Below are 12,505 nucleotides of genomic sequence, written 5' to 3' on the forward strand. Positions count from 1 at the left end.
GGGGACGGTTCATTAGGAATTTGTTAACGTTGGACTTGAAGACATTTAAGTTGTAGTCAGGTGGGAAGCAGGCAGACAGAACAGAGTTCTACAGGCGGGCAGTTCTAAGAAAGAAACTTTGTTCATGGAATTCACGTTTTGATTTAGGCACAGATAAAGAGTAGGGGAAATTTTTCACAGTGGATTCAGCTAGACCGGTGTGTTTTATGAAAATAAGTTTTTGTAAAATTGCATGGAAAATAAATCATTGACAAGATTGGTGACTCGGTTTTTTAATTACGAACGTATAAATTTAATGCTGCAAGTTTATACAGTACTCACTGCAACCAACTGTAAGAGACAAACCCTATTGGTAGAGGCTATTATGACTAGGTATCTGTAATAAATATAGAATGTTTTACTTCTATAAAAACATTGCATTGAAACACAAACATATACAGTTGGTAAGTGAAAGTAAGGTTATAATTTATAAACTGATAATTGTGAAAGGCTTGCTTAGCTTGGATCCCCTGATGAAAATAGAAGCAATAAAAGCAGATTCTCTACTTCTAAGTTAGAGGAAATTCAATTTAGTTAATAAACAGTTTCAGGATCCAAGTCACCAAGCAAGCAGACAATCATCTATATCAACAGAGAACCATCCAATTAAAGTGATACATTATTGTTGGATGGCTTTTTACCATAAAATATCAAGCTGAACTCCTGATGGCTGTCGTCAATAGCACAAATGAAAAATTGACTGAGGGGTTGACTAAGCACTCATCCTGTTGATCAATTATTAGGCGCTTAAATCTTTGCTCTGCTTACCTTAAAAAGCTTGTCAAAAATCGATTTGGACTAATCATATCATAGTTTAGCATAACAATAAGTTACTCATCTATGTTGGAATATTCTGCAAATTATGAGCACCATTATGGCATAGCTTATGAGATAAATCAAGATAGCATATCGTAATATGTCTACAGCATATATGTTAGTGTAAACCAATATTTCTGAACATTTGTGATGCTTTCAATTATCTGCTTAAATAAGAAGTTAAAGATTAAATGTTTTTTTTCTATTTTTAAATAGGATATCAAAAACATTATTCCAAGAAGGAAATTGTATTTTCTTTCGAAAACTCAATATACATCATATTCTACCCTCCAAGTTGCATACTATACAAATGACAACTACAAATCTAAAGAATTCTAACAGGATTAGCATTAAGCAACAGAAGCCTTTAATATATTATTAACAGCTTGTGTGTCTGATTGAATTTTAACTATGAATACAAAATATCGGAGAAGGCATTGTTGAACTATTTACAGACTAATCAATAACTAATTGTTGTTAACAAGTAAGAAACTGTAAAAAAAAGTATATTGTCATAGGGTCAGTTTATTCACAGATTAATCAATAACTAATTGTTGTTAATAAGTAAGAAACTGTATGAAAGGTTTTATATTGTCATATGGTCAGTTTATTCACAGATAAATCAATAATTAATTGTAGTTAACAAGTAAGCAACTGTATTAAAGGTTGTATATTGTCATATTGTCAGTTTATTCACAGATTAATCAATAACTAATTAAAGTTAACAAGTAAGAAACTGTATGAAAGGTTTTATATTGTCATAGGGTCAGTTTATTCAGAGATTAATCAATAATTAATTGTAGTTAACAAGTAAGCAACTGTATTAAAGGTTGCATATTGTCATATGGTCAGTTTATTCACAGATTAATCAATAATTAATTATGTTAACAAGTAAGAAACTGTATGACAGGTTGTATATTGTCATATTGTAAGTTTATTCACAGATTAATAAATAACTAATTAAAGTTAACAAGTAAGAAACTGTATGAAAGGTTGTATATTGTCATAGGGTCAGTTTATTCACAGATTAATCAATAACTAATTGTTTTTAACAAGTAAGAAAATGTTTGAAAGGTTGTATATTGTAATATGTCCTGTTTATTCACGGATTAATCAAAAACTAATTGTTGTTAACAAGTAAGAAACTGTATAAGAAGTTATATATTGTCATATGATCAGTTTATTCACAGATTGAACAATATCTAATTGTTGTTAATAAGTAAGAAACTGTATGAAAAGTTCGTTATTGTCATATGGTCAGTTTATTCAGAGATAAATCAATAATTAATTGTTGTTAATAAGTAAGAAACTGTATGAAAGATTGTATATGGTCATATGGTCAGTTTATTCACAGATTAATCGATAACTAATAGTTGTTAACAAGTAAGAAACTGTATTAAAGGTTGTATATTGTTATATTTCCAGTTTAATAACCGATTAATGAATAAGTAATTGTTGTTAACAAGTAAGAAACTGTTTGAAACGTTCTTTATTGTCATATGATCAGTTTATTAACGGATTAACCAATAACTAATTATTTTTAACAAGTAAAAAATTGTATGAAAGGTTGTATATTGTCATAAGGTCAGTTTATTCACAGATTAATCAATAACTAATTGTTGTTAAAAAGTAAGAAACTGTATGAAAGGTTGTATATTGTCATATGGTCAGTTTATTCACAGATTAATCAATAATTAATTATGTTAACAAGTAAGAAACTGTATGAAAGGTTGTATATTGTCATATGGTCAGTTTATTCACAGATAACTAATTGTTAACAAATGTGAAACTGTATGAAAAGTTGTATAATGTCATATGGTCAGTTTATTCACAGATTAATCAATAACTAATTGTTGTTAACAAGTAAGAAACAGTATGAAAAGTTCTTTATTGTCATATGGTTAGTTTATTTATGGATTACTAAATAACTAATTGTTGTTAACAAGTAAGAAACATTATTAAAGTTTGTATATTGTCATATGGTCAGTTTATTCACAGATTAAGAAATAACTAATTGTTTTTAGCAAGTAAGAAACTGTATGAAAGGTTGTATATTGTCATATGGTCAGTTTATTCACAGATTAACTAAAACCAAATTTTTTTTTACAAGTAAGAAACTGTATGAAAAGTTTTCTATTGTCATATGGTAAATTTATTCACAGATAAATCAATAACTAACTGCTTTTACCAAGTAAGAAACTGTATGAAAGTTTGTATATTGTCATATGGTCAGTTTGTTCACATTAATCAATAACTACTTGTTAACAAGTAAGAAACTGTATGAAAGGTTCTATACTGTCATATGGTCAGTTTATTCATGGATTAACCAATAACTAATTGTTGTTAACAAGTAAGAAACTGCATTAAAGGTTGTATATTGTCATGTGGTCTGTTTATTGTAACGTGCCCTACTTTCTACATTTTTATTATTTAGATTATTTCTTGATAAAATAAAAATTTCTTTTTAAGAAGAAATTGTAGAATAATGAAATATTCAATAATTAAAAAAATACAAAGTAGAAAACATTCACAATTTTTTTAAATGATGGAAACAAAGTATAAAGCATTCCAATTTTCATTCCAATTTTAGAAAATTGTTGAATTTCATGAAAAACACAAGCGTGTTTATGATTATGGAAAAAACATTAACAATTTAATGATTTTAAATTATAGAACAAATACTGCAGATTTACAAATTTTTTGGACTGCGATGTGGCATAATAGTACATTGACTGTCGTCCTGAAGAAGTTAAAACTATCTCTAGGGTCATTTATTTACAATTGCGGTTTCTCTAATTTTTTTCTATAAAATGAACTATGGAGATTTCATTAAATTCAGTACAGGTTTCTGATTTTAACAGAAAGATTTCCAAGTTCAAGAAAGGAAGGTTGAATGTAGATCATCCAAACTTTGTGAAAATAATCAAAATTAGAACAGTATTAACAGAGACATAAATATAAAGTATCAATCCCTATTTCAAAAATTCAGAAACATTATTATTTATTTACTTTATCTCATTAAAACTTTTATGATTCTATCTTTTTATTTTTAAAAGTATAACAATATTATTTTTTTTACTTTATCTTCTTAAAACTTTCATAGATCTATCTTTTCTTTTAAGTATTATGGACAGTATAAATTTCTGAGAACATTCTGAAAGTTTGTGGTTTTCTAATCAATTGATCATACAAAAATTTACTATCCAGAAAATAAAATTCACAAGAAAGTATAATTAAAGAAATTATAAACATTAAACATATTTTACAAATAGAAATAATTACCTATTATTATAAAATATTTAACTTTAACCAGTATGTTTTCTTTAAAGGTCACAAAGCTCTGCTTGAGGATTCGACAATAGATATAGGCAGTTCAAATTTTCTGGAGTATGTCTGAAAAATAATAGATACAATAATTTTGATTTGATAAAATAAACATTCATGAAGCATTCTCATTTCTCATTGTTATAAATGTATTAAAACATTTACATTTTTATTGTACTTTTTAACACCAAAAAATAAATCTTACATTAGTGATGTTGCAATTGAGCAGAACATTCATAAGGGTCACGGTGTTCAAATTAATTGCCTTAACCAAAATTTACAAATGAAACAATAAAATAAACACACACAATTAAAATAATCATTAAAATATAAAGATCACTAAATATTTTACGAATAAAAATAATTGATATTCCAAAACTATTCGAACATTAAACAGTGTGGGTTTTTTTAAAGTTACAAATGTAAAGTTACAAAGTTTTAAAGTTACAAACATGTGCTTGAACATTCAGGTTATAGGCACATACAGTTACAATTTACTAGTAAATAAGTCTGTAAAAATAACAAATCAAACAATTTTAACATGTGAGGAATTATGTTAAAAATGTATTCATAAAATGTCTAGTATAAAGATCTTATACAAAATAATTACTACAGTATTACTAAAAATATTCACTAAACAAATTATTCTTAGACAAAAGAATGATCCAGGGTGTTGTTGCTAACTACATATAAAAACAACATTTTATAAACGAACTCCCTTATTCAATTGAGTTGTAGATAAATATTTACTGGTTACTCAATGTTCTATTCTCGACATGTGGGGAAAATAAATGCATGCATTTCCAACATAATGATAGAATCCTCATAGGATAACATCTACTTTTTAGTGGAATGAGCCGAAAATAAATAAGATTTATTGCTAAAAAGAGAAATCTCCTTTTCTTTAAAAGTTATGAGAAATGTTTTGGAGAAACTACTACCATTGCTAATAGCAGCATACCTGAATGTGCATAATTCAAACTAATTACAATCTCATTTAACATAAAATAGAATGACTTAAACATGAGATAGAATCATTTCCACATGTAATAGAATCAATTAAACATGAAATAAAATCAATTAAACATGAAATAAAATCAATTTAAGATTAAATAACATCAATTCAACATAAAATAAAATCAATTGAACATAAAAAAAAATCAATTTAACATGAAATAAAATCAATTTAACATGAAATAAAATCAATTTAACATGAAATAGAATCAATTTAACATGAAATAACATCAATTGAACATGAAATAAAATCAATTTAACATGAAAAAAAATCAATTTAACATGAAATAAAATCAATTTAACATGAAATAAAATCAATTTAACATGAAATAAAATCAATTTAACATGAAATAAAATCAATTGAACATGAAATAAAATCAATTTAACATGAAATAAAATCAATTTAACATGAAATAAAATCAATTTGACATGAAATACAATCAATTTAACATTAAATAAAATCCATTGAACATAAAATAAAATCAATTTAATATGAAATAAAATCAATTGAACATAAAATAAAATCAATTTAATATGGAATAAAATCAATTTAACATGAAATACAATCAATTTAACATGAAATAAAATTAATTTAAGATTAAATAAAATCAATTTAACATGAAATAAAATCAATTGAACATGAAATAAAATCAATTTAACATGAAATAAAATCAATTTAACATGAAATAAAATCAATTTAACATGAAATAAAATCAATTTAACATGAAATAAAATCAATTTAACATGAAATAAAATTAATTTAACATGAAATAAAATTAATTTAAGATTAAATAAAATCAATTTAAGATTAAATAAAATCAATTTAACATGAAATAAAATCAATTTAACATGAAATAAAATTAATTTAACATGAAATAAAATCAATTTAACATGAAATAAAATTAATTTAACATGAAATAAAATTAATTTAACATAAAATAAAATCAATTTGACATGAAATAAAATCAATTTAACATTAAATAAAATCAATTGAACATGAAATAAAATCAATTGAACATGAAATAAAATCAATTAAACATGAAATAAAATCAATTTAACATGAAACAAAATTAATTTAACATAAAATAAAATTAATTTAAGATTAAATAAAATCAATTTAAGATTAAATAAAATCAATTTAACATAAAATAAAATCAATTTAACATAAAATAAAATCAATTTAACATGAAATAAAATCAATTCAACATGAAATAAAATCAATTTAATTTGAAATAAAATCAATTAAACATGAAATAAAATTAATTTAAGATTAAATAAAATCAATTTAACATGAAATAAAATCAATTTAACATGAAATAAAATTAATTTAAGATTAAATAAAATCAATTTAACATGAAATAAAATCAATTTAACATGAAATAAAATCAATTTAACATGAAACAAAATCAATTTAACTTGAAATAAAATCAATTTAACATGAAATAAAATCAATTTAACATGAAATAAAATCAATTTAACATGATATAGAATCAATTTAACATAAAATAAAATCAATTGAACATAAAATAAAATCAATTTAATATAAAATAAAATCAATTTAACATGAAATAAAATCAATTTAACATGAAATACAATCCATTTAACATGAAATAGAATCAATTGAACATAAAATAAAATCAATTGAACATAAAATAAAATCAATTTAATATAAAACAAAATAAATTTAACATGAAATAAAATCAATTTAACATGAAATAAAATCAATTTAACATGAAATAGAATCAATTGAACATAAACTAAAATCAATTGAACATAAAATAAAATCAATTTAATATAAAATAAAATCAATTTAACATGAAATAAAATCAATTTAACATGAAATAAAATCAATTTAAGATTAAATAAAATCAATTTAAGATTAAATAAAATCAATTTAACATGAAATAAAATCAATTTAACATGAAATAAAATTAATTTAAGGTTAAATAAAATCAATTTAACATGAAATAAAATCAATTTAACATGAAATAAAATCAATTTAACTTGAAATAAAATCAATTTAACATGAAATAAAATCATTTTAACATGAAATAAAATCAATTTAACTTGAAATAACATCAATTTAACATAAAATAAAATCAATTTAACATGAAATAAAATCAATTGAACATGAAATAAAATCAATTTAACATGAAATAAAATCAATTTAACATGAAATAAAATTAATTTAAGATTAAATAAAATCAATTTAACATTAAATAAAATCAATTTAACATGAAATAAAATCAATTTAACATGAAATAAAATCAATTTAACATGAAATAAAATTAATTTAACATTAAATAAAATCAATTTAACATGAAATAAAATCAATTTAACATGAAATAAAATCAATTTAACATGAAATAAAATCAATTTAACATGAAACAAAATCAATTTAACTTGAAATAAAATCAATTTAACATGAAATAAAATCAATTTAACATGAAATAAAATCAATTTAACATGATATAGAATCAATTTAACATAAAATAAAATCAATTGAACATAAAATAAAATCAATTTAATATAAAATAAAATCAATTTAACATGAAATAAAATCAATTTAACATGAAATACAATCCATTTAACATGAAATAGAATCAATTGAACATAAAATAAAATCAATTGAACATAAAATAAAATCAATTTAATATAAAACAAAATAAATTTAACATGAAATAAAATCAATTTAACATGAAATAAAATCAATTTAACATGAAATAGAATCAATTGAACATAAACTAAAATCAATTGAACATAAAATAAAATCAATTTAATATAAAATAAAATCAATTTAACATGAAATAAAATCAATTTAACATGAAATAAAATCAATTTAAGATTAAATAAAATCAATTTAAGATTAAATAAAATCAATTTAACATGAAATAAAATCAATTTAACATGAAATAAAATTAATTTAAGGTTAAATAAAATCAATTTAACATGAAATAAAATCAATTTAACATGAAATAAAATCATTTTAACATGAAATAAAATCAATTTAACTTGAAATAACATCAATTTAACATAAAATAAAATCAATTTAACATGAAATAAAATCAATTGAACATGAAATAAAATCAATTTAACATGAAATAAAATCAATTTAACATGAAATAAAATTAATTTAAGATTAAATAAAATCAATTTAACATTAAATAAAATCAATTTAACATGAAATAAAATCAATTTAACATGAAATAAAATCAATTTAACATGAAATAAAATTAATTTAACATTAAATAAAATCAATTTAACATGAAATAAAATCAATTTAACATGAAATAAAATCAATTTAACATGAAAAAAAATCAATTTAACATGAAATAAAATTAATTTAAGATTAAATAAAATCAATTTAACATTAAATAAAATCAATTTAACATGAAATAAAATTAATGTAAGATTAAATAAAATCAATTTAACATGAAATAAAATCAATTTAACATGAAATAAAATTAATTTAAGATTAAATACAATCAATTTAACATGAAATAAAATTAATTTAAGATTTAATAAAATCAATTTAACATAAAATAAAATCAATTTAACATGAAATAAAATCAATTTAAGATTAAATAAAATCAATTTAACATTAAATAAAATCAATTTAACATGAAATAAAATCAATTTAACATAAAATAAAATTAATTTAAGATTAAAAAAAATGAATTTAACATGAAATAAAATCAATTTAACATTAAATAATATCAATTTAACATAAAATAAAATCAATTTAAGATTAAATAAAATGAATTTAACATGAAATAAAATACATTTAACATGAAATAAAATCAATTTAACATGAAATAAAATCAATTCAACATAATATAAAATCAATTTAACTTGAAATAAAATCAATTAAACATGAAATAAAATCAATTTAAGATGAAATAAAATCAATTTAACATGAAATAAAATCAATTTAACATGAAATAAAATTAATTTAAGATTAAATAAAATCAATTTAACATGAAATAAAATCAATTTAACATGAAATAAAATCAATTTAACTTGAAATAAAATCAATTTAACATGAAATAAAGTCAATTTAACATGAAATAAAATCAATTTAACATGAAATAGAATCTATTTAACATAAAATAAAATTAATTGAACGTAAAATAAAATCAATTTAATATAAAATAAAATCAATTTAACATGAAATAAAATCATTTTAACATGAAATAAAATCAATTTAACTTGAAATAACATCAATTTAACATGACATAAAATCAATTTAACATGAAATAAAATCAATTGAACATGAAATAAAATCAATTTAACATGAAATAAAATCAATTTAACATGAAATAAAATTAATTTAAGATTAAATAAAATCAATTTAACATTAAATAAAATCAATTTAACATGAAATAAAATCAATTTAACATGAAATAAAATCAATTTAACATGAAATAAAATTAATTTAACATTAAATAAAATCAATTTAACATGAAATAAAATCAATTTAACATGAAATAAAATCAATTTAACATGAAAAAAAATCAATTTAACATGAAATAAAATTAATTTAAGATTAAATAAAATCAATTTAACATTAAATAAAATCAATTTAACATGAAATAAAATTAATGTAAGATGAAATAAAATCAATTTAACATGAAATAAAATCAATTTAACATGAAATAAAATTAATTTAAGATTAAATACAATCAATTTAACATGAAATAAAATTAATTTAAGATTTAATAAAATCAATTTAACATAAAATAAAATCAATTTAACATGAAATAAAATCAATTTAAGATTAAATAAAATCAATTTAACATTAAATAAAATCAATTTAACATGAAATAAAATCAATTTAACATGAAATAAAATCAATTTAACATGAAATAAAATCAATTTAACTTAAAATAAAATCAATTTAACATGAAATAAAATCAATTGAACATGAAAAAAAATCAATTTAAGATTAAATAAAATCAATTCAACATAAAATAAAATCAATTTAACATGAAATAAAATCAATTTAACATGAAATAAAATCAATTTAACATGAAATAAAATCAATTTAACTTGAAATACAATCAATTTAAGATTAAAAAAAATGAATTTAACATGAAATAAAATCAATTTAACATTAAATAATATCAATTAAACATAAAATAAAATCAATTTAAGATTAAATAAAATGAATTTAACATGAAATAAAATCAATTTAACATGAAATAAAATCAATTTAACATGAAATAAAATCAATTCAACATAATATAAAATCAATTTAACTTGAAATAAAATCAATTAAACATGAAATAAAATCAATTTAAGATGAAATAAAATCAATTTAACATGAAATAAAATCAATTTAACATGAAATAAAATTAATTTAAGATTAAATAAAATCAATTTAACATGAAATAAAATCAATTTAACATGAAATAAAATCAATTTAACTTGAAATAAAATCAATTTAACATGAAATAAAGTCAATTTAACATGAAATAAAATCAATTTAACATGAAATAGAATCTATTTAACATAAAATAAAATTAATTGAACGTAAAATAAAATCAATTTAATATAAAATAAAATCAATTTAACATGAAATAAAATCAATTTAACATGAAATAGAATCAATTGAACATAAAATAAAATCAATTGAACATAAAATAAATCAATTTAATATAAAATAAAATCAATTTAACATGAAATAAAATCAATTTAACATGACATAAAATCAATTTAAGATTAAATAACATCAATTCAACAAAAAATAAAATCAATTTAACATGAAATAAAATCAATTTAACTTGAAATAAAATCAATTTAACATGAAATAAAATCAATTGAACTTGAAATAAAATCAACTTAAGATTAAATAAAATCAATTCAACATAAAATAAAATCAATTTAACATGAAATAAAATCAATTTAACATGAAATAAAATCAATTTAACATAAAAAAAAATCAATTTAACATGAAATAAAATCAATTTAACTTGAAATAAAATCAATTCAACATAAAATAAAATCAATTTAAGATTAAATAAAATCAATTTAACATGACATAAAATCAATTGAACATAAAATAAAATCAATTTAACATAAAATAAAATCAATTTAAGATTAAATAAAATCAATTTAACATGAAAAAAAATCAATTTAACATGAAATAAAATCAATGTAACATGAAATAAAATCAATTTAAGATTAAATAAAATCAATTTAACATGAAATAAAATCAATTTAAGATTAAATAAAATAAATTCAACATAAAATAAAATCAATTTGAGATTAAATAAAATCAATTTAACATTAAATAAAATCAATTTAAGATTAAATAAAATCAATTTAACATGAAACAAAATCAATTTAACATGAAATAAAATCAATTTTACATGAAATAAAATTAATTTAACATGAAATAAAATCAATTTAACATGAAATAAAATCAATTGAACATGAAATAAAATCAATTTAACATGAAATAAAATCAATTTAACATTAAATAAAATCAATTTAACATTAAATAAAATTAATTTTAGATTGAAAAAAATCAATTCAACATAAAATAAAATCAATTTAAGATTAAATAAAATCAATTTAACATTAAATAAAATCAATTTAACATGAAATAAAATCAATTTTACTTGAAATAACATCAATTTAACATGAAATAAAATCAATGTAACATGAAATAAAATCAATTTAAGATAAAATAAAATCAATTTAACATGAAATAAAATCAATTTAAGATTAAATAAAATAAATTCAACATAAAATAAAATCAATTTGAGATTAAATAAAATCAATTTAACATTAAATAAAATCAATTTAAGATTAAATAAAATCAATTTAACATGAAATAAAATCAATTTAACTTAAATAAAATCAATTCAACATAAAATAAAATCAATTTAAGATTAAATAAAATCAATTTAACATTAAATAAAATCAATTTAACATGAAATAAAATCAATTTAACAATGAATAAAATCAATTCAACATAAAATAAAATCAATTTAAGATTAAATAAAATCAATTTAACATGAAATAAAATCAATTTAACATTAAATAAAATCAATTTAACATTAAATAAAATCAATTTAACATGAAATAAAATCAATTTAACATGAAATAAAATCAATTTAACTTGAAACAAAATCAATTAAACATGAAATGAAATTAATTTAAGATTAAATAAAATCAATTTAAGATTAAATAAAATCAATTTAAGATTAAATAAAATCAATTTAACATGAAATAGAATCAATTGAACATAAAATAAAATCAATTGAACATAAAATAAAATCAATTTAATATAAAATAAAATCAATTT

At 18.8% G+C, this 12,505-nt stretch overlaps 1 protein-coding gene and 1 long non-coding RNA gene across 3 annotated transcripts in view; one reads left to right on the top strand and one right to left on the bottom strand.

The window, feature by feature from the left end:
• The window catches only part of LOC145269818 (uncharacterized), a 343,013-nt gene that overhangs the window by 129,318 nt on the left and 201,190 nt on the right, over window positions 1-12,505 (top strand). The window lies entirely within an intron of this gene.
• Window positions 1-12,505, bottom strand: part of LOC145269817 (uncharacterized) — a 114,630-nt gene that overhangs the window by 7,855 nt on the left and 94,270 nt on the right. For both annotated transcript variants that reach the window (XM_080125534.1, XM_080125535.1), the window contains exon 2: window positions 4,138-4,248. The gene's annotated coding sequence lies outside the window, so the exon portion shown is untranslated. The remainder of the gene's footprint in view (window positions 1-4,137; window positions 4,249-12,505) is intronic.

Source organism: Euprymna scolopes, chromosome 45 (genome assembly GCF_053919585.1).
Source record: "Euprymna scolopes isolate OS-2025 chromosome 45, ASM5391958v1, whole genome shotgun sequence".
Classification (NCBI taxonomy): domain Eukaryota; kingdom Metazoa; phylum Mollusca; class Cephalopoda; order Sepiida; family Sepiolidae; genus Euprymna; species Euprymna scolopes.